Source organism: Sylvia atricapilla, chromosome 12, assembly GCF_009819655.1.
Source record: "Sylvia atricapilla isolate bSylAtr1 chromosome 12, bSylAtr1.pri, whole genome shotgun sequence".
Taxonomy (NCBI): domain Eukaryota; kingdom Metazoa; phylum Chordata; class Aves; order Passeriformes; family Sylviidae; genus Sylvia; species Sylvia atricapilla.
This window is the reverse complement of record NC_089151.1, coordinates 9536968-9560951: the sequence shown is the minus strand read 5'-3', so window position 1 is coordinate 9560951 and position 23984 is coordinate 9536968. Positions and strand designations below refer to the sequence as shown.

Below are 23984 nucleotides of genomic sequence, written 5' to 3'. Positions count from 1 at the left end.
CAAGCCCCTGAACACTGAGCATAGAAAAGTTAATTTGTAACTCAGATCTTGCAGAAATAAAGAGTTACTGCTCACCTTTAGCTTTAATCCTGGCAGACATATTTACAAAGGTACTTTTTTGTAGGCTCCATTTGAGGATAACCCAGTCTCATAATTGTAACTGGGTGGAGAAGAAAAATTTTAAAGGTGGACATTCATTGTTATGCAAGCTCAGCACTGTGGTTATTTTGTTTCTTATTAATCAAGCAATTAAAACTATAAAATACGTCAGTTTTACAGTTAGACGACATGAGAACACTGAAGAGACTCATTAAAAGCATTGTGCCTGCAATAGATAAATCTGTAGTGGCATTTTCAACAGGGAAGGGAAGGGAAGGGAAGGGAAGGGAAGGGAAGGGAAGGGAAGGGAAGGGAAGGGAAGGGAAGGGAAGGGAAGGGAAGGGAAGGGAAGGGAAGGGAAGGGAAGGGAAGGGAAGGGAAGGGAAGGGAAGGGAAGGGAAGGGAAGGGAAGGGAAGGGAAGGGAAGGGAAGGGAAGGGAAGGGAAGGGAAGGGAAGGGAAGGGAAGGGAAGGGAAGGGAAGGGAAGGGAAGGGAGAAACAAAGAAAATAAACCATCTCTTATTTGACATTATTAAAAATTCCTGTGAACAGAATGTCCTGATGACTGAAGTCCTTTTGATAAAGCCTAATAAAAGGAGTATGAAACTTTGAGACATGAGATCTGGAGTAATATCCTGGCTGCATTTAGATCTAGAGAAATAACTCAATAACCTTTCAGGAAACATGGAAGTCAATCCTCTGCTCCAAACTAGTATGATATTGAGAAGTTGTTTGTCCTGATGAATATTTTACTCATCAGTTAAAAGGAGAAAAATTATGATGATGATAATAATGACATTTAACCCTGTGACATGGTTTGAAATACCCTGAAAAAAGTGAATTAACTTTCAAGTTGGGTCTAATTTCAAAATCGGCCATGGTGGCAGGGCAAGGTGTACCAAAAGATGTCCAGAGGTCTCTTCTAGCTAATTCTTTTTCCTGTGATTTTGAGAAACAGAGATATTAAATGGAGGTTTGGTGTTTCTGTGCACTATAGGAATAATAGTAAATTCTCTGCATGCCTCAGCATCTCCGAACTGAACTGGCACTGGAAGTAAAAGATCTTTAAGTGATCTGTAAGCAAATGTGAGAAGACATTTAGATTTCATACCCATTCAGTCCTTGGCTCCTGGATTGGATTATAAATTACTGCAGCAATATTTGCAGAAGTGGGAGCTTACTGTAACTCCTGAAACATAAACTTATATGTAAAGAATTTTCTGGCATCCTTTCTTTAACAGCAAATGGGTGGGAAAAGGCATGGGAACAAGTGCTTAGCAGTGTTCTTTGATTGCTGTCCAGATGTTTGGAGAGATTTGATTTTTTTGGTCTGCCAGGTAGGTCTGCCACGATTACAATGCACTGTAGAAGCCTTGAAATAATTTCCATTGAGAGACCCACAAAAGCTCAGCAATCCGCACAAGAGCTTCAGAGCTATGGTTCTGATGGACTGTTACCCTGCACCATCAAACTGCACTGGAAGCATTCCTTTAGAATCTTGTAGCAGTTGGAATTTATTTCTATTGACTTAAAGGTAAGTTAAAACACAAAATTGGTGACTAGACAAGATAAATAAAAAAATATTAATAATAAGGGAAATTAAAATAAGGGAAATTGTAATAAGGGAAATTACTTCCCCTATTATTTTACGTAGTTTCTCCTCTTTATGGGATGACAATCAATCCAGTGGTTTAATCCTACAAAGGTTTTATATGTGCTGAGTTCCCATTGGCATGAGCTGTTCAGCCAGATTTCTCCAGATGGCACTTGCCAGGCTTTTGAAAATCTAAGCATTTACTTTGCTACCAAATTTGTGGACAGATCAAACATGCGTGCATACTAGTGTCTTTCATAAATATTATTGTAGATTTACATTAAACAGTTTATAACAAACAAACTGAATATCTATTTTTTTTGAAAATTGGAAATAATGCAGTCAGTTAAATAAGTTACTGAACAGGTTTCTGGATTTAGAATCACTGAAATGATTGCTGACAGAGAGGTCTGTAAACTCTTGTCCAACACTGGCTTATTGCCAGCACTACATTGAACCAGCCAGTATTTTGTGCAGCTGTGTCTTGGAAACCTCCATGGATGAGCCATTCCAGAGCTGCACTGCACTGTTGATGAGAAACCTTCTCCTGGTCACCAATCTGATCTCACTGCTAAATTTTCAAATAGTTCACTGCAACTAGTTGAGACAGGATCTTTAAGCTCTGATAAGTTAGACAAGCCATGTGATACAATTCCTGTTACCTAATGAGATGAATATGTAAGTACTTCCTGACCCTTTCAATCTACCTTACTTGTGATTGAAATTTGACTTCGCGTGAAGCTTTATTGCACTTACAACCTGCCTAAATAAATTTTCATTGCAATTTCTCACCTTTTTTTACTAGTCTCAGGTATAGTATGAGAAAGTGAATTCAAAGGAAAATATTCTTTTTGTGGCAGGTTTATAAGCAAGACTGATGCTCAATCTTAGAACAAAAAACCCGTATACTAACCCATCCTCTCTTTGTCAATTGAAAGGATATAGCAGTCTACAAGCCTGTCAGTGTGACAGAATATTCAACAGTAAAAAATTTGCTTTTTAATGATAAAGTTAATCTAGTGAGTTATTTGTTACATAAGCTATAAAAGAAAGAAATTCCATTACCAACATTCTAGTGAAAGGGGTAAAAACATAAACTGATAACACTATCCACTGCAATAGCTAAAAGCCAAAATGCCCTCTGTTATTCACTAGCATTTACATGCAATGAAATAAAATCATCTTAAGTTATAAACAATAAAATTTAAAACTACACATTTAAGGTTTAACAGGATAAAGTTATATCCTCTTGGGAAAAGATCAAGAGTTCAACTCTTCATAATGCGAATAACCTGATGTATACGTAAAGCATTTAATTTGGGCCATTTTGTACTTTATATTTAACAGACCAACTCAGAGTCCTAGGAGTAGCAAGGCAGGAAATTCAGTAGTCCTTTACCCTTATAGAAAACTTTTGTAACACTCCTTCAATGATTCAACTGCATTCAGCCTGTCGTATTCCCACACATAAATGCATTCACACTGTACAGCTAGAAAGTTCTCAGAAGTTCACTGAACCACAAATCATTGATGTTTCAGAGTGAGAAGTGGCCACAGCATCTGGAACATTGGATTCCAGTCACCCTTGCATGTAAACACAAAAAACAAATAGACAACATAAGAAATATAAAGGCCATTATCTACATCAAAAGATCTGCATGCTCCACGTGCTCTCACTTACTGAGAGCTGACAGTCAGTGCTGCAATGTAGCAGTGATGAAAGAACTGATTATCAAATACAAAGGACTGTATACTGGAGCTCCAACTTCTTCCGTGAAAAGCAACTGTAAATTTTATACAATTAATGATGAATTTATGCAGGTTATAAATTCTCAAGCTTTACTGATAACTGACTAATACTGGCCTCATGAGATTATCTTGGCAGAAATTACTAATCTCTGTCTGTTTATTCAGATTGAACCACAAACTCTCAGCTGACATAAAAACCTTGATAAAAGAGGAAGATGTGTTCCTATAATATTTCATTCCCATTTGAATTAAATGCTCTGATATTTAACCTGTTTCTTCATTAGAATTTAATTAAACTTATTCCACATACAGATATGCTAATACTTATTTTTCTCACCACTGTATAAACAGAAGTAAAACACAAATGCAAAATATAAGCAAAACCTCACCACCTGTTGAAGTACTTGGGCTTTAAAAACATCTCATCAAAGCATTTTGCATAATAAATTGATGAATGCAATCATGTGCATCCAAAATAGACATGATAGGACTTATCATTCAATGATTTCCTGATCTTTCATCTTGATTATGGTTATTTTGCTCCACTTCACTTCTACCAGCAATTGTTACATACTTAGGATCTGACAAGGGGATTTCAGCCACACCCTGTGTCCTGTTCTGTCCAACACAAGGATGGCATAATTTCCCAAAAAAAGCAGCAGGCCTCTGATTTTATTTTTTTTTTTTTAATTTCTGCTTTCAACGTCCTGAAAGTGCAAGGTCTTTAAAAAGTCTTGTCTGACTCATGACTACCAGCCTCTAGCAGAACTAATGCCAATTTCTAGGAAGATTAGAGGAGTTTATTTTCTACTCTACCATTTGCAGCTTGATAGGACAAGGTTTTGCAGGTTTTGCAAAATTTTTTTATACAGTGCCTCTAAATGCAGTTTCTTGCAAGGAATACTCTAGTTCACGTTGAACTGTATTGTGTAGTTACAGTCGTGTCAGTAATCATCAGATGCTCACTCAAATAGATTTCCTTGTTCTATTCAACAAATGCTCTTTTCACTTTAACCTCTGAGCATGATTAAACAAGTACCTTTCTTTCCTTGGCCTGATGCTGCATCTTACCCACTGTGGAAGTAAGATAGAAGTTCTGTCCTTACAGATACATCTGGCTGATAGAGGACTGCTATGCTTTCCTGAGAAGAAATATTCTCAAAGAAACATATTGCACAGCCAGTAAATGTATTCAGACAGGAAGAAGACAGCTATGCCTAGGTTATTCCTTTTTGGCATGCTGTAGAAATTTTAAATTTGAGACGCCATATGATGCAATTCAGTGCATTTTATCACTTAACAGCTATAGAATTGCTTTATAAGCACAGATAATAACAGCACACGCAAGCAGGAGCAATTCCCTTCCCAACAAGTTGGAGTTGTGATAATATACCCTGACAGAGCTGTTTCATAAGTGCCAGTACTACCTCACCTCCTTTCCACAGTCCTCTGCTAATGTGGCACACCCTTGTTTGGCAGGAAATGTCACCTTGTGTTCAGTCATTCCTCGTTTTCCTCAAGGAATTATTTCAATCATGGTGTGACACAGTTAACATACATTAACAAAGATTTTGCCTTTTCTACACTGAAATACGTGGTGGTGAGGAACAGAAAAAGAGCCCTGGGGCACACGAGAGGAAGTTACCTGGCACATTCTGGGAGTGCCTCTGCAGTGACTTGGCTGAATGCACCGATAACGCTCTGGCTCTGGGTGAAGTAGATGTCCAGGACTTTACTAACTTTTAACTACTCCCTTCCAGACTCTAGTGCTCTGCTTTGTGTGAGGAGGGCGTCTGAGGAGTCCGATCTGCTCCTCTGTTCTCTAGAGTGGAGTCATTCCCTCATTTGCTTCAGTTATCCTGACAAAAACAAGAGAGTGACTCATGAGAACGGGCGAACAAGGGGGCACTTCTGCCTGATAGCGTGGTGCATCCATGGCTTTAGGGCACATCAAGCTTTTCTAGGGCCAGGCACCGCTGAACACCTGCAGCCTCACTAAGGGCAGCCGGGCCATCTGTCACTGTCACACGTGAGTCACGATGGCAGCATTTTACACCTACTTTATATAGACACAAGATGTAAGACTGTGAGATCGGGCCTTCCTGTCTCTTGAAAACACTGCATTACATTCTGGCTATGCAGGAATCCCTATCAGAGGATGTATAAAACATTAAGGTTTTGATAAATTAACGTGTAATTTTCTCCTTTTCTCACAACACGTCTCGCAAAACGGACCTTAAAAAACATTTTCTATTTCGCACTGTTACCAAAAGCGCAAGATGGATCTATCCAAACCTTGTGAATCTGTTTGGTTTACGGGAACAAGGTGGAGCCCACCTTCAATCAAAGACTGGCTGCTCCAATCAAAGAGATGTGAACAGCTTGCATTCTCAACTTTTGATTTTCACAAAGCCTGTTTGTTTTACTTAAGGCTAGCAGTCCCTGTTGCCAAGGAATTGCTAGGGAGCTAAGCCACACCTTTATGAATATACTTAGCACTTCCTGCTCCGCGCAGCCTTAAAAGCAGCCTCCTCTACTCCGGAGACATAATTGGAGGTTAAAAAAACCATAAACATCTACATCTACAGATCTTGCCTAGCTGGCAAAGCCACCTGTCTTTGTGCTCTTGTTAAATAGTTCACACAAGGTCTTGAGGAAGTGTTTACCCTAAGACGTATTTCTCAAAAGAATTCAGTGTTTGGGATGCTGATAATATGTTTCTTACCCTTTCATCTGTTTGAATCCGGAGCTTCCATTGGTGGCTGCTTTGTGACTAGAAGAGAATGAATTGGCGCGTTGCTGTGAAATCCCTCTGGGCTGGTACAGATGCTCCAGGCTGACTGGTAGCTCCAGCACACAGGGTAAGGGTTCATTATTTGTAGTATATGTAAACAACCCTCTCTGAGTGCTCTGAGGCAGCACCGTGGTGTAATTGCTAGATCACTTGCATCCTCATTTTTCTGCTTCATCTGTAATTTAAATTATTATATAGAAGGATTTGTCAGCCCTGTTGATGCTCAGTATTTGCATTAATCTCAGGAAGTTGTGTTTGCTGTTTGTTTGGGGTTTTTAACATAGTTTACTTAAAGAAACAACTGTTCAACACACACACATTCAGTACTATAAAACAAATTTAAGCACAGAACTCATTGCTGAAACTTAAGCTGCCTAAAAACGCCTACAGCACATAGAACATTCATATCAGAAACCTTCTTACAGATAAATGTGTCCCACAGTTTCATAGATTCCCCTCTTTACCCTTCCCTCTAATGCAGAGTATAAAACTGTCTTTTGTTTTATTGTCACTGTACACTGCAAATGGGACTTTTACGTTCCCACTAAAAACTTCTTCCAGTTTCCATGACACGTTACAAATGATAGGAGCTTCTAAGGCTGGGTGGATGGTAGGGATGATTAATAAGATACGGTTACTGGCACAGAAGCGGGGTGGAGTAGGTGTGAGTAATTGTATTCTGTGGGAACTTAATCAGAATCCTCTGGTTCATGGGTATGAAAGTATTTTGTATTCTCAGCATTTCTAAGAAAGGACAGAAAATCAACAGCATCTTAGTGCAAGTTTCCTTAAGGATTTCTATACAAAGGAAGATACAGGCAACAATAGAAAATTAAAAATTTGGAATCAGTTACTTTATTGCTTTTTTTTTTTTTTTTTTTTTTTTTTTTTTCTTTTTTTTCCTGAGAATGAAATCTGCAGTGCACATTAGAATGATGCAGACTGAAATGCAATGGGAAAGGATTCCCACTTGAAGACTTAGAACTTGTTGTACAGGCCTAAAAGCACTACAGGGAGCAGACAATGCATTTGAGGATGCAGCTTCATTGCTTCAAAGGAACAGCATATCTCCATAATAGTCCCAATATATTACTGGGGTGCAGAGAAGGAGGTTGTGAGCATACACATCATGAAACGAAACTAGTGGGTGTAAAGTACCAGCCAGTTTCATTTATTTGCACAGTTTATCTATAGTAGCAACCAAAGTCCCAGTAGGCAAACAGCCTGGGCAGTGGAGTGGAGGAATGGGTTCCACAGCTCTGCAAGGGTTTCATGTGAAGCAATACCCACTGACTGACTGGGATTATTTGCCTTATTCAAGACCAGGCTCAAAGGGATTGACAAACCCAGACCAACCCTTATTCAGAGTCATACAGTAACGTCTTCATTGTTGTGTGGACAACATGCTGCATCAGAGAGGCTTAAGGTTTTTTCTCATATGTAGAACAGAAAACACCCCTTCCTTAGAAAAATCCTAAGGGACTGGTAATATGGGATTAAGCAGGCAGGATTACAGTGTCTCAGCTGAAAAAAAAAATAGTGTATGACAACTGACAAAAATTGTGAAGTTCCTTTCAGGAAAAGGGATTATTAAGCCAACAGTTCTGCAAACCAGGCCCACAGTTCCTTGCTCTTGGCAACAAATATTCGTTGTCAAATGCTGCTATTTAATATGAAATGTGCTCTCTTCAGTCTTTGTATGCCTCTCCACAACACAATCAAGGCTAGACAACAAAAAACATTTGTCACATTTCAACAGGGAACTTGGTTTGGCATTGGGCATGATGGTTTGTAAAATGGTTTAGGAATACGGAGGGAAAGGACAGCCACTGAAATGCTCTTAAACTCATCAAACCACATTTGCTACCTTTATTTTTAATATGAAACAAGAAAATCTATGTATCTAGATGTTGTATCAAGAAAAATTAGTATAGGCATGAAACACTGGGGAGTTTATTTCATCTACTGTCCTTGACTGAAATGAAACCCAGTAATTTCGAGAGCATTGTTTATACATGAAAGAAATCTGAGTTCAGGGATCTATTTGTTTCTTTGGCCCTTTAGAGAAAGAATTAAAATATGAAAGTTCAGTTTCCTAATCTATCTCCTAAATAAAAATACATCTTTCAAACAAGGCAACATTAACATTTGGATAGCAAGCGCATCAAAACACATGATCCCACATTACAGACAAATATGGATGTATATCTACATGCACATATATATAGCTCCTTTATCACATATTCATTTTCATTCCTCACCTTTCTGTTCTCTCAGAGTTTTCAAGTTTGGGCCAAAGGCATACACTTGATCTGTTCTTGTTTAGCATTTCTGACTTCTTTAATCTTCTTTTCGTTCATATTTTTCTATCCTTTCTCTTAAGTATCTGAAAATGCAGAACATTAGCTGAGTACATAGCAGTGCAGAATAATCAAATGTCTGTAGAGATCACGGGTTTCCCACAATAGCATTACAAGTATTAATTGAATACATATTTCACATATCATTCACAACACAGTTATTATGTCTCCCCTGATCCCCCGTGAAAGGAAGCAACACTTCAAAGAAAAACTGCCTCAGTAGTGTGGAATTTACATCTTCTATAAGGCCATTTATACTTAATTTCACATTTTATTTGAGTGTAACTCTATCATTTTCCTACCAGCAGTAGATATGACCTTTTTTAGGAATGACTGCATAGGAGAAATGTGCTCCTTTCACATAAGTGATGCTTTATGACACCTTTCCTCCACCCCTCCCAGCAGTGCCTTCATGTTTAAGCAGCTTCACTCTGAAGTTACTATAGCTATGCAACTCCTGCTCATTGTATAGCTCTTAATAATTGCTTTCCATCTGGATAATGCTGTTGCCGTATACTCTGCATAAGGCTACACCTTAAACACCTAATAAAATGGAGTTCATGTCAGAACAGCAAGGATTACTTCTGGACTGCTTGACTCAGTGCATTTTTTTCATATGTTGGCTATGAATAACAAGTACTGCACAGGAGGGGTGTAGAAGCTCTTCTCTTTTTGTCCCCATTACTCTTTCCTCTGTGCACACACACCAACACATGGCCACAGTTGTAGTCCATTTGAGATGACAGACTTTGATAGTTCATCAATAGACTGAGTTTGATATCCTTGATATAACAAAAGGCATGACTGGTAGAAGAGTGTTTGAGGATTCAGGACTCAGGATATTTGCTCTCCCTTGACAATAGCATGAATCATATTTTAGCTGTAATTTAGAAGACATCTTCTCAACAAGGCTTTTGGGAAGGGATGAGGATATACCACCACTGATAAAGAACACACAAACCAGTTCTGTGTAAATCAAGCCAAGTCCAGCATCAGGCTTTAGTCCAAAGCTGGATCATGACTGAATTTTTCCTAGGGCATGCAAAAAATTCCAAATGTGATGTAAAAACTGCATTGCTGCAAAAGATTTGGTATTTCTTAGCATTTGCACAATTTCTCAAGAAGTTTCACTTGGACATGACAAGTATCAGATGTGAAGGCAGCATTCAACACAGAGCTAACCTGTTGCATTCAAGTTCAACAATGCTTCCTGTTAAACAGACTCAACAGAAATCAGCAAATAAAAGACTCCACATGACTCATAAAAATTCATTTACTAGTCATGAGTAGAACATGAGTGAATTCCTACTGAAATTTAGCTTTACTGTCATTAAAAGCTTTACTGTCATTACTTTTTATATCAGTTAGCCATATTATACTTCCTGGACTCTGGATCCATTCTGAATAAAGAACGCATTGCTAGTGTCCTATTGAATTTAACCTATTCCTTTGCAATATTTAAGTGCATTTTATTCCATCACAGAGAGCTATGCAGTGATTGCAGGTCTTAAGGACATTTGTTGTATTTGTCTTTTAATTTTGAACTTTCCAAAACTGTGTCCTTTGCCCACTGCTAAAGGGTAGAATTATACTGATGGAACATAAGTGCCATTTATCTCTGGAAGGCCACACACTGCTCAGGTATGCAGTCAAATATGCTCTAGAGAGCTGCATTTCTATTCAGCTGTGTTACTTTGAACCTCTTACATGAGATGCTCTAGAAGATGGGAGTGAGACAGTGTCCCAGAGCAGTGATCTGCAGTTACTGCCTGACCTTCAAATCAAATGGTGTTATCAACTGAATCAACATCTTATATGGAATTTTGTCTGTACTCATTAAAAAAAAAATCCTAATTTGTATGTTGCTCAAGAAGTAGAAGTAACATTAAGCTGTACCTTGACTATGTTTATGGCCAGACCACTGTGCTGACCTAACGCCTTCCAGACTTGCAAAGTCAATCTTGCATGGCAAAGTTCATGTGAAGAGAGTCTAGCTTTTGTTTGTTTTACAAAGTGTTATAAAAGAAATCTCTGTTCAGAGTTGATAATCTTTTGCTTTTCTTTCTCTTTGCTTCCTTCAACTTAATTCTCATAATTCTCCTTAATGTCTTGGGAAGATGACAGTCAAATTTTACTCAATGATTAGACTTTTCCCTTTCCCTCAAGATTTGTGTGTTCTCTGGGCCAACTTGAATTTTTTACCCTGGAGAGGAATATCAAAACAAATAGATGTATCTGAAACTTACAGTAGGCATGTTCAAACAGTAATAAGTCTCACACTTCTTTTGCACTACAAAGAAAACCACAGGATAATAAACTCATCCAATTTTAAGTATAAAATATGTATGTTTATATACATATAATAATGACATGTGGGAATCTGATACAAGAGTTTCATAATATAGAGGTGATAGACGAAAGCCTCAAAGAGCCCTGGAATATTCTTCCCCTTTCCCTTTCCCTTTTTAAACAGGCATTTTTCTTTATAGCCCACCCAGAACTAGGTCATCATTGAAAATGTTCTTGGGCAGTGACTGCATAATAAACCCAAGGCAAGGGGACAAACATACTCCTGCACCACTGTACAGTTTGTGGAACGGGCAGGCGGAACAAAAGAGTATTTTAATTCGTTAGAAAAGAAAAAAATCTGAGTATTTTACATGAACTACAGCTCAAAAAAAAACCCCACCCCAAAAATAGAGGAAAATCTACAGTCCATAAGAACATTCAGCAGTAGCAGTATCTGTTAATAAAAACACTACATCCTGTATGTTAAATGCAAATGTCCATTTATTTTTTCAGTGTAGCTTACATCATTACTTTTAACTCTCACAGCTGAGTAATAGAGCATCCTCTCCTTGAGCATTTTCTGTTATGTAGATCATGTAGTCAAGCTATGATCCAGAAGGAAAGCACAATTCAGCTCTCATGTGGCCTAAAGCTAACAATTTTTCTTATTTTGTGTGACTTGTAACTAGTTAACACAGATGTATGTTTGAATATCTGGCCTGGCAAAGACCTAGTCAGCCTCAGAGAAAGGAAAATGTTTCCAGACCCGGTATAGATCAGCAGGTCATGTGTGACAACATGATATTCAATAGTCTCAGGAGCACTGCTGAGAGAATGCTGGACTAGCATTTATCAAACTGCTAAATTCATAGTGAACTGATGCACTGCTCTGCCCCTTTTCCTCTTAGTGGGCATGATAAGATGACTGCAAAACTGGCTGAAGGTGCTTAAATATCCTTGTGTTTCATCTCATTGCATCATAGAACCAAGGGAAATTCCTAAAACTTTAATATTGAGATAATACCTAAGTCTAAAACTTAAATGGTTTGAATAGTTATCAGACAACAGGTTCACATGACCACCTGCAAATTTGAGTTGAATTCTGAACTTAAACTCTGTTCAGAAAAATCTGAAATTTTACACATATCTTTTCAGGTAAAGCTTCTGAACACAACTTTTGAAGTTAAATACTACAGCTAAGCTGGTTCAGCAGCTTGGCATTGCCAGAAGTGGGAAGCCTTGTTGTTTCCCCACACTTCTTTTTCCCAGCTTCATGTATCCCATCTGCTGTAGCTGTGGTCAGACTCTGGCTGAACCAAAACCACTCGTTAATTCACCAGTTAAACCCTTTTTGATTACCAACCAGGCTTAGTCCTGTTACTGCCAGAGCCTACGTAAACAGAGGGGCCACAGTCAGGAGGGAGGAAAAAGAGTCTCCTTTAGCAAACCATCAGACTGGCCAAAGCTATGATGCAGCCTCCCTTTCATTACTGACAAAATGTAAAAAGATGATTTTGTGTTTTTAGCCACGAGTTTAAAACTTGTTCTGGCAAGTAAATTTTGGGGGAAATTTTTAGAAGCCTTAACTCCCTGACTATTCTTTAGCTAAACTAAGTCACAGTTTCACAACTTTTGTCTTTTTGAGAGTTGGCTGGGACCAGAAATGCCATTTTAACTATAAGCTACTTTCACAAGTCCTTCTGTGAAGAGGAACCACAATGATATCATGCCATCACAGGGTCCTTCAAACAAATACTTTAGTGTGACAGTAATGTAATCACAGACTTCCTTAAGGAAATTCCTTGGCTGAAGTGCTGTGGCATACATTTTAGTCAGTTTAGTACAGACCATATTGATCTAAAGACAGGACAGTAATGCAGGCACAGAAAGACAAAACAATAAAGTGACAGCAAGCAGCCAAATTCTTAATCAGTTAATGGGTCATGAACTCATAGCTACTTAGCAGTACTTTGAAATATCCACAGCAAGTACTTCAGCCTCTGGGTGGTTAGAATTTTACATTTGCCAATCTTTAGAGAGTGACAGCTAGAGCACAAAAGAAAGAAAGAGCTGAGAAAAAAATAATAGTACAGCACTGTCCTTAAATTTTTATATCATCAATGCCTGAGACAGAAATTGATCTTGAACAAGAATGTCAGTGTTTGTTTCCCAGAATATCACAAAAACCTGATGGTGTGAAGGGCAGATCTTTTCAAGGTATCAGATGCACAACCATATGTATTTTGAGTGTTCCTTTCAGATAGTTCTGCACATGTATCTATAGCCTTTCAAACAGTTCCTTTTTTTAAGTATAACTTCAGTCAGCTAGAAAGTGGTTGATGTTTTCAAGAAAAGCCTCCAATCTGATGGCTGGAATAGTCATTTTATAAACACCCTGTCCCCGTTTGTTAACCCGCTTTGCTCATGAATAAATACCATGCAGCATTTTTCCTCCCCATCCCCAGCTTTAAGAACAAAAGCAGCCTCAGGCCATCGAGTCTTCCCCATCAACTCTTAATCTCCGAGAAACAGCTTCTTTCTCAATTGTTGCTTAACTAATGCAACATTTAACACCCGAGATGAATCAGCACTGAGCTACAAGTAACCTTCTGACTACTGATCCTTCAGCTCCACATTACTAAATTTACTGACCACAGTGCCCGCACTTGGTGAGCTCCACTTTGAGAGGTCATTCTAGACTCACATTTGCCTGTGATGTTTTCTCACCTCTTGTTCCTTTGAGTCTGTCTCTAGAATTCCAGTACATGTAATTCATTTCTGTGATGTGGTGCTTTCTGATTGTTAGAATTCGTGTCGCCTGTGTCGTTTTTGTTCTTATCTGGGCAGATCCTAGATGATGTTTGGTTCAGGGTTTAATATCATACTTATAGAAATTTCCTGTGTGACCTTACCAAAGATCACAAGGAAGCATTGCGTTGGTCGAGCTGTTGAGAAGACAGCAGTTCCAGTCGGCAGAAAGTTTCTCTTTCTCGTCGGAACTAAACAAGAAACTCAAGTGGATGATGGAAACAAGAGAACAGGTTTGTTACAAAATCTTTCCTCAACAACATGAGTATGTATTTATTGGTACATACATATTTCAGATGTAAATTACGGAAGTATACACACACACACACACACACACACACACACACACACCCCTTTTTTTCCCCAGCAGTTATTCTTTAGGGTAGGATATTTTTGCTGGAGTTCTAACTTGTTCCTGTGTGCAAGTTTTCTTTTTTTCCACCCCTCAGTTTCATCAAACAGAATGTGTTTGATGACCTCTGTGTAATAGCAAATACCATCAATTAGCAAGATCATGTCTTCAAGCGTTAACAGATTCTACCAGCAAATTAAATGACCCAAAAATCAGAAAAAAAAAAAAAAAAAGTTTTTTTAAAATTTCTATTCTTATGTCTCCCCCCTAACCCATCCAGGAAGAACACGCTGTCTTTTAGGCAAGTGCTCTGGGAATGCTTTCCCGCAGTCGTACACATGATCTCATCCACTCTCCTCAAGAGGCGGAGGTGGGGCTGTGTTTATTGAGCAGCCTCTAGTGGTGCCCCAAGGAGCCACCCAAGGCTGGAACTGTGTGTGCTGCACAGGCAGCAGCTACCTGCTCACACCTTGCACTCAGAGAAATGCTCTGAAATTGCCATCTTACCCAGAACACTGAGAAAACTGTTGGACCTTTCTTTAGCCATCTCCAGAGAAATTCTTCTGGCAATGAAAAATCTTTATTAGAAACCAATAATTGGAATAAAACCTCCTATTACTAAGGGATTCCTGCTTAGGCTGATAAAATCTTCATTCCTAAAAGAGGAGGTCCTTGGGCAGCAGCAGTGTGGGGCAGCTCCAGCTCCAGGGTTTGGTTCAGCGAGAGGCTGTGATGGATGGGGAGAGGACGGCAGGGGATGGAAGGATGGAGCTACCACTGTGCTGAGATCATCCTGCTCACCTGAAACTGCTCCGGAGCTGCCCCGGACTCACCAGAGCCCTGAGAGTCCTGCACCTGACCCCAGGGAAATAATCATCTGGGGAAGGTGGTGATCTCAATTAGTGCCTTGCAAAAAACCGAGTCAAAAACTTTATACAGCACCTTTAATATAATATAAAAATGTCCGGCATATGAAAGACTGAAAATATATAAATCATAAAAAAATTAAATATTAAATTAATGACAAAGAATTTTAAATTTTTCATTGTTTATAATTATAACATTAATTATAAAGGCTTTGTAATTGTTACCACTGTTTATATTTAAATACATAAACTTGGTGCTCTAATATACTGTTAGCTTGAAAATGTAATGTAAAGAACTTCAAGCTTACACAGAAATTTACAAACTCATATCTGACTATTTTGTGATGATAGACTGATAGTAAAGATTTTTTTCCAACTTCTAGTATTATTTTTTTCCACTGAATATCAAAAAAAGGGAGATTCATTCAGCAGCCTATGTGTTAGTTCACTTGTAAAAACTAGTGATCATCACAGCAAAGAACAAAAGCTATATTTGAAGTATCTATTTTATAATTCCTCTGACAACCTAAAACTTTAAACTCCAAAAAGCTCCAACCACTTTTTTTCAGCCTGATTAGGATCCTGAGATAAGATTTTTTCAGCTGTTTCTCTGCATTTGCATCCTAAAACTACTGTTGAAGCTCTTCCCACCAGTAATTAATTCCTCAGTGCAACGGGCATGTTTTCACTACAACTGAGATCCACCAACCCTGCCCCGAGGGGAGCGCAGCTGCCCCACCTGTCAGCATGCAAATATGCTTGGTATGCCCAGTCACATTCACGGCAAAGCCTGTGAGCCCACTGGCACAAAGATTAAGGTTTCCTATTACTCTGAGGCACGTTTCCCGCAGATCAAAACAATGGACTGAATGGATACTCTCAAACTGGGAAGCCAAATTTGCAAGATTTTACACTTCTACTAAAGATACTGTGAGCCCCTAAAAGAAAAAAACTCATTTTTTGAGTTTCTGAAACCCAGTACAGCCTGGGTGGGTTTTGTTGTTGTTGTTTTTGTGGGTTTTTGTTTTGTTTTGGGTTTCTTTTTGTTTGGTTTTTTTCCTTTCAAAATGGATTTTACTTCCACATCCTTTAAGCTTCATCTCTCTGCTGATGCTGAAAATCAAAGGGCCAGTTCAGACAGATATGTTTTTCATCAAGAAAACTGAAGTGTGAGCGATATTTATAAAAAATTTTAGTGACACATTGGATTCTAATCAACTTCACAGTTTAAAACAGGCTAGTTACAGTTAGAGAGACTTTGTTGCTAGCAATGATTTGTTCTTACACTTCCTGCCCTTCAAAGTGGTGGACTATTCTTTGTGATGATGATGAAGCACTTACTTAAACTTCTGAATGGAATAGATATCATTTTAGAGGCCAGTGAAAAGAAATAATCTGAAAATGTGTACTGTCTATTTGCAAATATACCAAGAAAAATGCCAAGAAGATATCTGTAAAAAAATTAGACAAGCAGAGCCACAGTTCTGCTTCTTTATATGTAGTTACCTGATTGATCATCTTGATCTCAATATTTCAGTTACATTTCTGACTGAACACTCCTGAAATACATGCTGCTCTCTAGTGGCTTCACAGAAACAATAAAGCACATTTCTACACTCAAAAACTGTGAAAACCAAAAATGTACGTTTCAAATACTTGAAGGAAGGGATTGTCTTGCTAATTTGTGTTTTCTGTAGCTAAGTCTGTTTAGGGAGTTCCCTCTCCCCATTTTGGGCTTTGTTACAATGGTTCACACAACAGCTTGTGGACCTGCAAATGAAACACACTAAGTAACTGATCAGTGTTAAAAATCACCGTTTTTCTTAAGATATTAAAGGTTAAGTTAACCCAAAGAAAAAGAGTTATTTTGAAAACAGAAAATTTCTCGTATCTGCTGAGCAGATGGACTATTACCAAGGACCAAGCAAGCAGATAAAGGTACAAAGTCAGCAAACTTTGTAACTGGTCCTTGTTACTGAGAGAAAAAACTGCACCCACGGCCCAAAATCCTGATTTCTTAAAGATTTCTGTGGAGTGGCTGTGCACAATCAGGTCTTGCTTTGTCAGTGATGAGGACACTACCAAAAGGAATCAGAATAGTACAAAACAATCTATAAACATACATTTAAAATTAAATTTTCAGAATTGCTGTTAAAATCAGTCAGAAGTTCTGTTATCATCTTTCATTTTTACCCCCATCTCATCCTTACATTTACAGATCTCAGTGAGGTTGGTCCTCCACAGTCATTTTCATCTGTCATCCAATACTCCCAGCTAGATGCCAGTTTTTTCTGCCTGTTTATTTTTATGGCCAAACCTGTCTTTCACACTATCCTTTAAATCTCGAAAACCCTGCTCAAATTAATTCATTTTTAACCTACCAACCTCAAGACATGTTTATACTCTGATGTTTACTGTAAACTGCCAGCTATGGTGGAGAGGAAGGCTGCATGCAGGGAATTTTGATACCATAAACACTGTTTACTTCCAGCTTCAGGAAGTCTACTAAGTATGCAAATAACTGGACTTCTTTCTCTGTATTGTTTATCATTTCTTCCACTAAATTAGCTGCTGCAGCTATTGCAATATGGCTAAAACAGACCTCAATGCATTGTTTGAAGATAATGAGACAGAAAGCTGACTATTGCTGTGTCTCTTCTGTTTGATACTGTGGTAGTATTAAGTAATTTCCACATGCCAGGAGTAAAGCTGCCTAATCAACATTTATACTCAGGTAGCACTGTGCTCAGTTCATACTTTTAAATTTTTTAACTGTATTTAGAAGCAAAGGGGTTGTGTGGTTTTTTTTTTTTTTTTTTTTTTTTTTTTTTTTTTTTTTTTTTTTTTTTTTTTTTTTCCTTAAAGCTGTTAGTAGGATATAGTAAAATTTAGATTTACCTTACTTTGGCAAAGGACTTGAAGGACTAAACTTTGCTCTTTCACTTCAATCTTCATTCCATATCCCAAGGGAAAAACTCAATCACCCGTAAAACAGGAAAGGAAATGTAATAGACCAAACTCCATCAGATCAAATAAGTTTCACCACAATAAACTGACCTGATTCTATAATATATTATGTAAGAAAGAAAATAATGAGTCCCTGAAATTTATAAGCAGAAACTCAGTTTATCCCTGATTTCTAATGTATTTTCTGTGCATAGACACACACCCACACAGAGAAAAAAGGGCTGTTCCTAGCAGCAGTGAAACATTGAAATTTCTGGTCTACTCAGCAAGGGCTAAGAGATAGTTTAAAAATAAACTTCATTACTGCAGTACTAGCCCTCACAGTGTTAAAGGACAATTCAGTCACAAAATAAATTCATTATGTGTTAAGAAAGACTGTTCAATTCATGCACGATTTCATGCATTTATGAAGATGAGTCGAGAAAACAGACATACAAAACACTGAACAGAATAATCAGATCGCTCATGGTGTAGCCTCTGTTTGCTATTGCCATGTGAGGCTGTTTTCATTCACAAGTTGAAGTTATGACAGAAGGAAAATTCAGGGGATAGTTTTGCAAGACACAGGATTAGCAGGACTTGTGTTATGCCTCACTGCTACAGAATCTCAAATGCATCTTTCTTCCAATACTCGATATGGGGATTTTCCTTCCTTATGCATCAATATGACAAAAGTGATGTAAAACCTCTCAAAGAAGGGACTTGAATGACTGAAAGATGTAGCTAAGAAACAAAGGGAAAGGGACAAAATATGTAGGAGAATGTAGGAGAAAAAATGTTTTAAACTCAGTATGAATTTCAATGTAATATGGATGTTACAACTGTCAGGAGATAGATACAAAGAGAAAAAGAACAAGTACATCAAAAACATCTGAGAAAGACAATATAAGGTGGACAGAATTGCCATGAAATCAGAAAGTCTTGACTCATTTTTCGAATTACCTCCTGTGTTTCCAATAAATTGTACAGAGGTTACTTAAGCTACTGCACTTTCTGTCTGTAAAATCAGAGAGAACGCTTATCTGATAGGCAACCCAGGTATAGAAAAACCTGTAAGTAATCTTCAGACCCATCAAGCTTCATGCACTAAAATGAGATTTCCACAACTGCTTCCAAAACCAAATTCTCCCACAGCCAGCCCTGCATACCTCTGCTGGGCAGTGCCACAGCTTCCCTTTTCTTCCCACCTCTCAGTCACAGTCCCAGGGTCCCTCCAGCCTCTGGTCCCAGCACTTATCCCCCACATCTGTTCCAAGGCACCCGTGTCACCTGTGGGCAGGAGGACACTGCTTCTGTGAGGGATTCTCCTGCTTGTGCAGCTACAGATCTCTGAGATGCTATAGAACTGGAGAGAGTCAAATTCCTTGGGTTATAGAAGCACCTTCTGAAACAAATATTTGGCTAGATCCATAACACCAGGAAAAGTCAAATCTCTGACTCAGCCTATTTGACAGGGCTTAAACAAATGAGTGAACAATTTTGATGTGATAAAGATTGTTGTCTCTTACTTTTCCTGAGGCTTTTTTCCTATTTGCTAGTGAAGTCTTGCTCCTTTGCAACCACCTGTGGTTTGTTTGGTTTTGTTTTCTGGGGAAAAAAAAACCTGAAATAGAAAAATACATGTAGTTGGAAAAATACCCCAAATAAAATGTTATACTGAAGGCAAGCAATTGTAAAGACAGCTATGTTGTCCAATAGCAAACAGCCTTCAAAGAAGAAAATTCAAGCAGATGCAGCTGAAACAAATACAGAAGAATGCAAACATGATTCTGTAGCTAGAAGAAGACTGGAGAACAAAAGATATTTTGTTAATGCAAATGATGGAATGGGAAGAATTATAAATAAAATCATCCACTGAAAGAAAACATCAAATTAAGCATTCAGTGAAAGTTAATTTTTTTCTTAAATCCCGCACCTGGAAATGTAAACAAAGGACAAACAAAACTGAGAGAGAGGTGCCAAACAGAAAAGATTAACAATGGAAAAAAGTAATTGAAAGCCACAGAATATTTTCCAGCTTGCTGTGAATGTTGAATTTAGACTAAGGAAATGAAGCAGGGCATACCACATAAAGTTACACTTTTAGTTTAAGAAAATAATTGGGAAAGTATTCTCCTTATTTTTAAGTATAGTTGATAGACAAATAAGACCTTCCCCTAAACTACTTCAGGAACAACTTACTTCTCTCTCCAGGTTAAATAGGGAGTCCACAGAGTGACAAGTGGCTGAGCCAAATCAACTGTTCTTGGAGGGAGGACACTGAGTCCTGTCCCCACCTTTCCAGCTCCTTTCTTTTCTCCTACATCTTTCTTGTGTTGCCTCTGAAGTTAATCTGATTCATTTCAAGGTCAAGCAACAAAACTCACTAACTTGGCAAAAAATGTACACTTTGGAAGGTGGGAAAAGGTAACTTCTGTTCTTTTATCAGGTTGAACAACCTGCAGCCAGATGAGCTCCAGAGGTGGCTCAAGGCCAGCAGGGGGATCACATAGCCAAGAGCAGAGTGGGTTGCAGGAGAAGGGCAGAGAGAAAAGGTAAGTGCTTTCTGGCAACAATTAGCTTTTAGCTGAACTCAGCCAGTTCCATAACTTAAGCACTTAGTTAAATACCTTCAGTTAGATGGAGGAATTGTGCCACTGCCATCTCTCATGCACACACAGGAGGTGTTATTACTGTTCTTGAACCTGTGTCTTTACATCCTTAACTTTCTTGTTCATTTTAACCAAATCATCTGCCAAAAATTTGTCAAAGCTGAATTAGGAATATCCTCCACTGCCAAACTCCCCTGTGCTGTTCCACAGCACTGACTTTTATTATAGTACTGAAAGCATGACACAAGAGGAAGCTAGTATTAGATTTACACACTCCTTAATTTTATTGCAAATCTCATTATGCTTGTTGGGTTTTATTTTTAGCCTCAAAGCCTTACAGTATTCAAATAGATGTCAATCTGCATTTTCAAATTTTGATTTCTCAATGGTGTTCTCTGTTTTCTTTTTTTTAGAGCCTTTGGTTATTTATTTAGAAATCCCTGATTCTTTAATATACCTTAAATATACTTCAATATACCTTAGTCAGGAAGGCTTTGTATGGTATTCAGATTAAATCTAGCGAATTTACAACTTTTTCCTATTTTTAATAGCCAGGCTGCTTGCCACTATTAAACGAAGTTTAAACAGAAGGTGAGACAAGGATTCTACTACCTGTAGGAACAGATGTACAAACAAACTGCTACAAACCAAGCCAGGGTGTGAACACGCAGCACATCACATGCTCTGCAGAAGCTCTGCAACCTGTTCCTTCTCTGGTTTGTTATGTCTTCTTACTGCACTTTATGGTACCTTGTCAGCCAACAGAATTTGTGTACAATATATAGTTACTCAGGCTACGTGACTGTGCTGGGCCCTTTGTTCTTAATATACAACTTTATTTTCTTCTGGGAGGTACAACCTTCCAGTATTTTCAGATAGCAGATCTCATATTTCAACCACACGTGCACATGCCTACATACTTAAAGAAACTTGTGGATCAGAAATCTCATCATGAAGAGTAAATACACTTTGGGAAAACCTTCCAAAAGAAAAAAAAAAACCAAACCCTTGAAACTAGCTCTCTTTTGGGGCAATTTTTTATACTTTGGTTCCTTTGAAAATCTAAGCATTCAGTACTTACTTAATTTTAAGCTTGGGAGTGGTCATATTAAAGTCAATAAGGGGAAATAATGCGTGCAACAGTTTTGCAGGAACAAACTCCTTGCACCATTAGGAATTATCTTTGCTTTTATATAAAAAAATTTTGATTGACTATAGTACAGCAATCTGTTTATACTGTGAAAATATGACACCTTCTGTACACCAATGTCTCCCTATGTCCCCCAGGGTCTGTCCCTGCACATAGATGTGTGTACACAAACACAAACCGTTCCTGTGCTGAATAGCTCCTCATGTTGCTTGAGCAGAAGGTAAAACGATAATTTGTTAGCTCATCAAACCTTTTCTGAATAGGTGTCGTATTCCTCTGTGTTCTGATGGATATGTAAATATTGCAGGTTCTAAAACACACGAATGCCAGAGGCACTGGGGTAGGTGTGTTACATAGAAGTAAAGCTCAGTGGAGCACCCGCCCAGCCCGGAGTGCCGAGTACCAGGGTGAGGAGTGGAGGGTGCAGCAGCACATCGGCACAGCTGCGCTCCCATGGGACCGTGTTTCCTGAACGCGACGGATGACGGGCAGCCCGAGTTGGACACGATGCTTAAACTCCTGAAGAAAGCCATCCATGGTAAATACCCGAAACTAAGGCAGTACCTGAGGTAAATATGTTGTAGACTGCCAAGGAAATCCATTTTCAATGAATGTATGGGTGCAGCCCTCACCTTGTTTGGCTTCTCTGAATTATGATTTGCCCAAAATTAAACTAACATACAAAAATTCTATTCTCTGCTACTGTGCTCATTACATCTACATGGAAAATACACAATAATCTTAAAACCTTATTTTAGAAGTCAAATGTTAAAATCACAAATCATGACACGGCATACCAGAAAATACAACAAGGGTCTTAAGAATGTTAAAGATTCTAAAAAGACATTTCTATGCTTCTAAGCCATCTTACAGTAGTCTCTGGTTTCATTTCTAAAAGAAAGGGATTACTCATGATGAACATAAACCAACTATTTGTGATCTTCCCTGTAAGTGTAAGGAATAATCTGGGATTCCAGTCTGACCTCTGAGACATATGGAATCAAATACCTAAACCATAGGGTTTCACCCTGAAAACTATTATTTTTTAGTTTCTGCAAAACGATTTTTCCAGATTGAAATTGCTGTGTCAGATTGCTTTGTGACGACATATTCCTTGTTTTTCCTTAAAATTTCAGAGAATTTTGCAAACAAAATATAAAATTTTACTTTAATTAAGTTGGAGGCAACTTTGCCTATAAAGGCAATTATTTATAGCTTTAATATATACTTCAGTCATTCCAACTGTACCCTGAGAAAATGTTAATTTTTAAACCTTAATGTATTATTTTAGTGTAACCTTCTCTGTTACTATTTCGCCTCATTCTCAACTCAGGAAGCTACTTGGAAAACTCTACTAAGTTAAATTCCATACTAGTTTGAGAAGTCTACCTTCCTGAAGAGGTCTATCTACATACCTGTCTAACTAGTGTAAATTCCTATAGAATTTATATCAAATAAATAAAAAATCGAAGTGTTTTGATAATAATATTTGGAAGAGTTTTGCCCACCTGTGGCATGTGATGATAATTTTGTTAGACTTAACTATGGTAATATATTATTACAGTTATCTCACTCTTACAATGGCATTTACTGTGTAGCCTTGGGTATTTCCCTTCACCTTCTGTTTTCCTGATGGCAAACCAGGAGCAGTAACAGCACAGCTGGAGCCACACACGGCCTCTCTGAGCTGTGCAGAGGGGATTGCTGGCAATCAAGTCGTCAAGGCATCCCCTCTAATCCATTCTTTCAAATTTCTACAGGAAGGTTTTATATTAAATACAAAACTGCACTCCTTGCCCAGTATCAACAACCATCCGAAGTTGCTATGAATGTGAATCCTACTCAGAAAGAAACACAAACAAAACTCTTCTTTGAGAAGCAGGTGATGTGGGGGCATTAAAGGAGTGCCCTCCTGACCCCCACTCATGCCCTGAGGCAGTAGATTGGGTTACTTGGTATCATTGCCTTGGCTTGGGTAACTCTTCATAAAGTTACAGTTTTAAAATTCCCGCAACACCACTTATTCCCACGAACACCTGCAGCTCTGGTTTCCATAGGCCAGTTTCAAATTCGGTAGAGAAATATTTCTTACTTTTACTGCCTTTCTTACTAAAGCTTCCTCTAATTTCTTGTGGACTGAATGGAGTCCTACCAATTCTTTAAACCATTGCAAAAAAGCAATTTTTCATTTCCTGAACTTTTTTTTGTACAGATTAAAATTCTTCTCCCTTAAATAATAATATACAAAAACCAATGCTGTATTACTTATTTGCTATCATCTAATCATTAATTACATATCCAGAGTTAGAGTTTAAACAACAGATTTCAGAGATAATTAGTTCATCATGTATAGAAAGGAGATAAA

General features: G+C 38.2%; 1 long non-coding RNA gene across 1 annotated transcript; it reads right to left on the bottom strand.

Annotated features, from left to right (window-relative positions):
- Positions 1–6247: 6247 nt before the first annotated feature.
- On the bottom strand, positions 6248–14153 carry LOC136366320 (uncharacterized). The gene is made up of 3 exons (XR_010744508.1): positions 14041–14153; positions 8498–8622; positions 6248–6411 (listed from the first exon to the last, which is right to left on the bottom strand). It is a non-coding gene; the product is annotated as an uncharacterized lncRNA (long non-coding RNA).
- Between the last annotated feature and the right edge of the window lie 9831 nt (positions 14154–23984).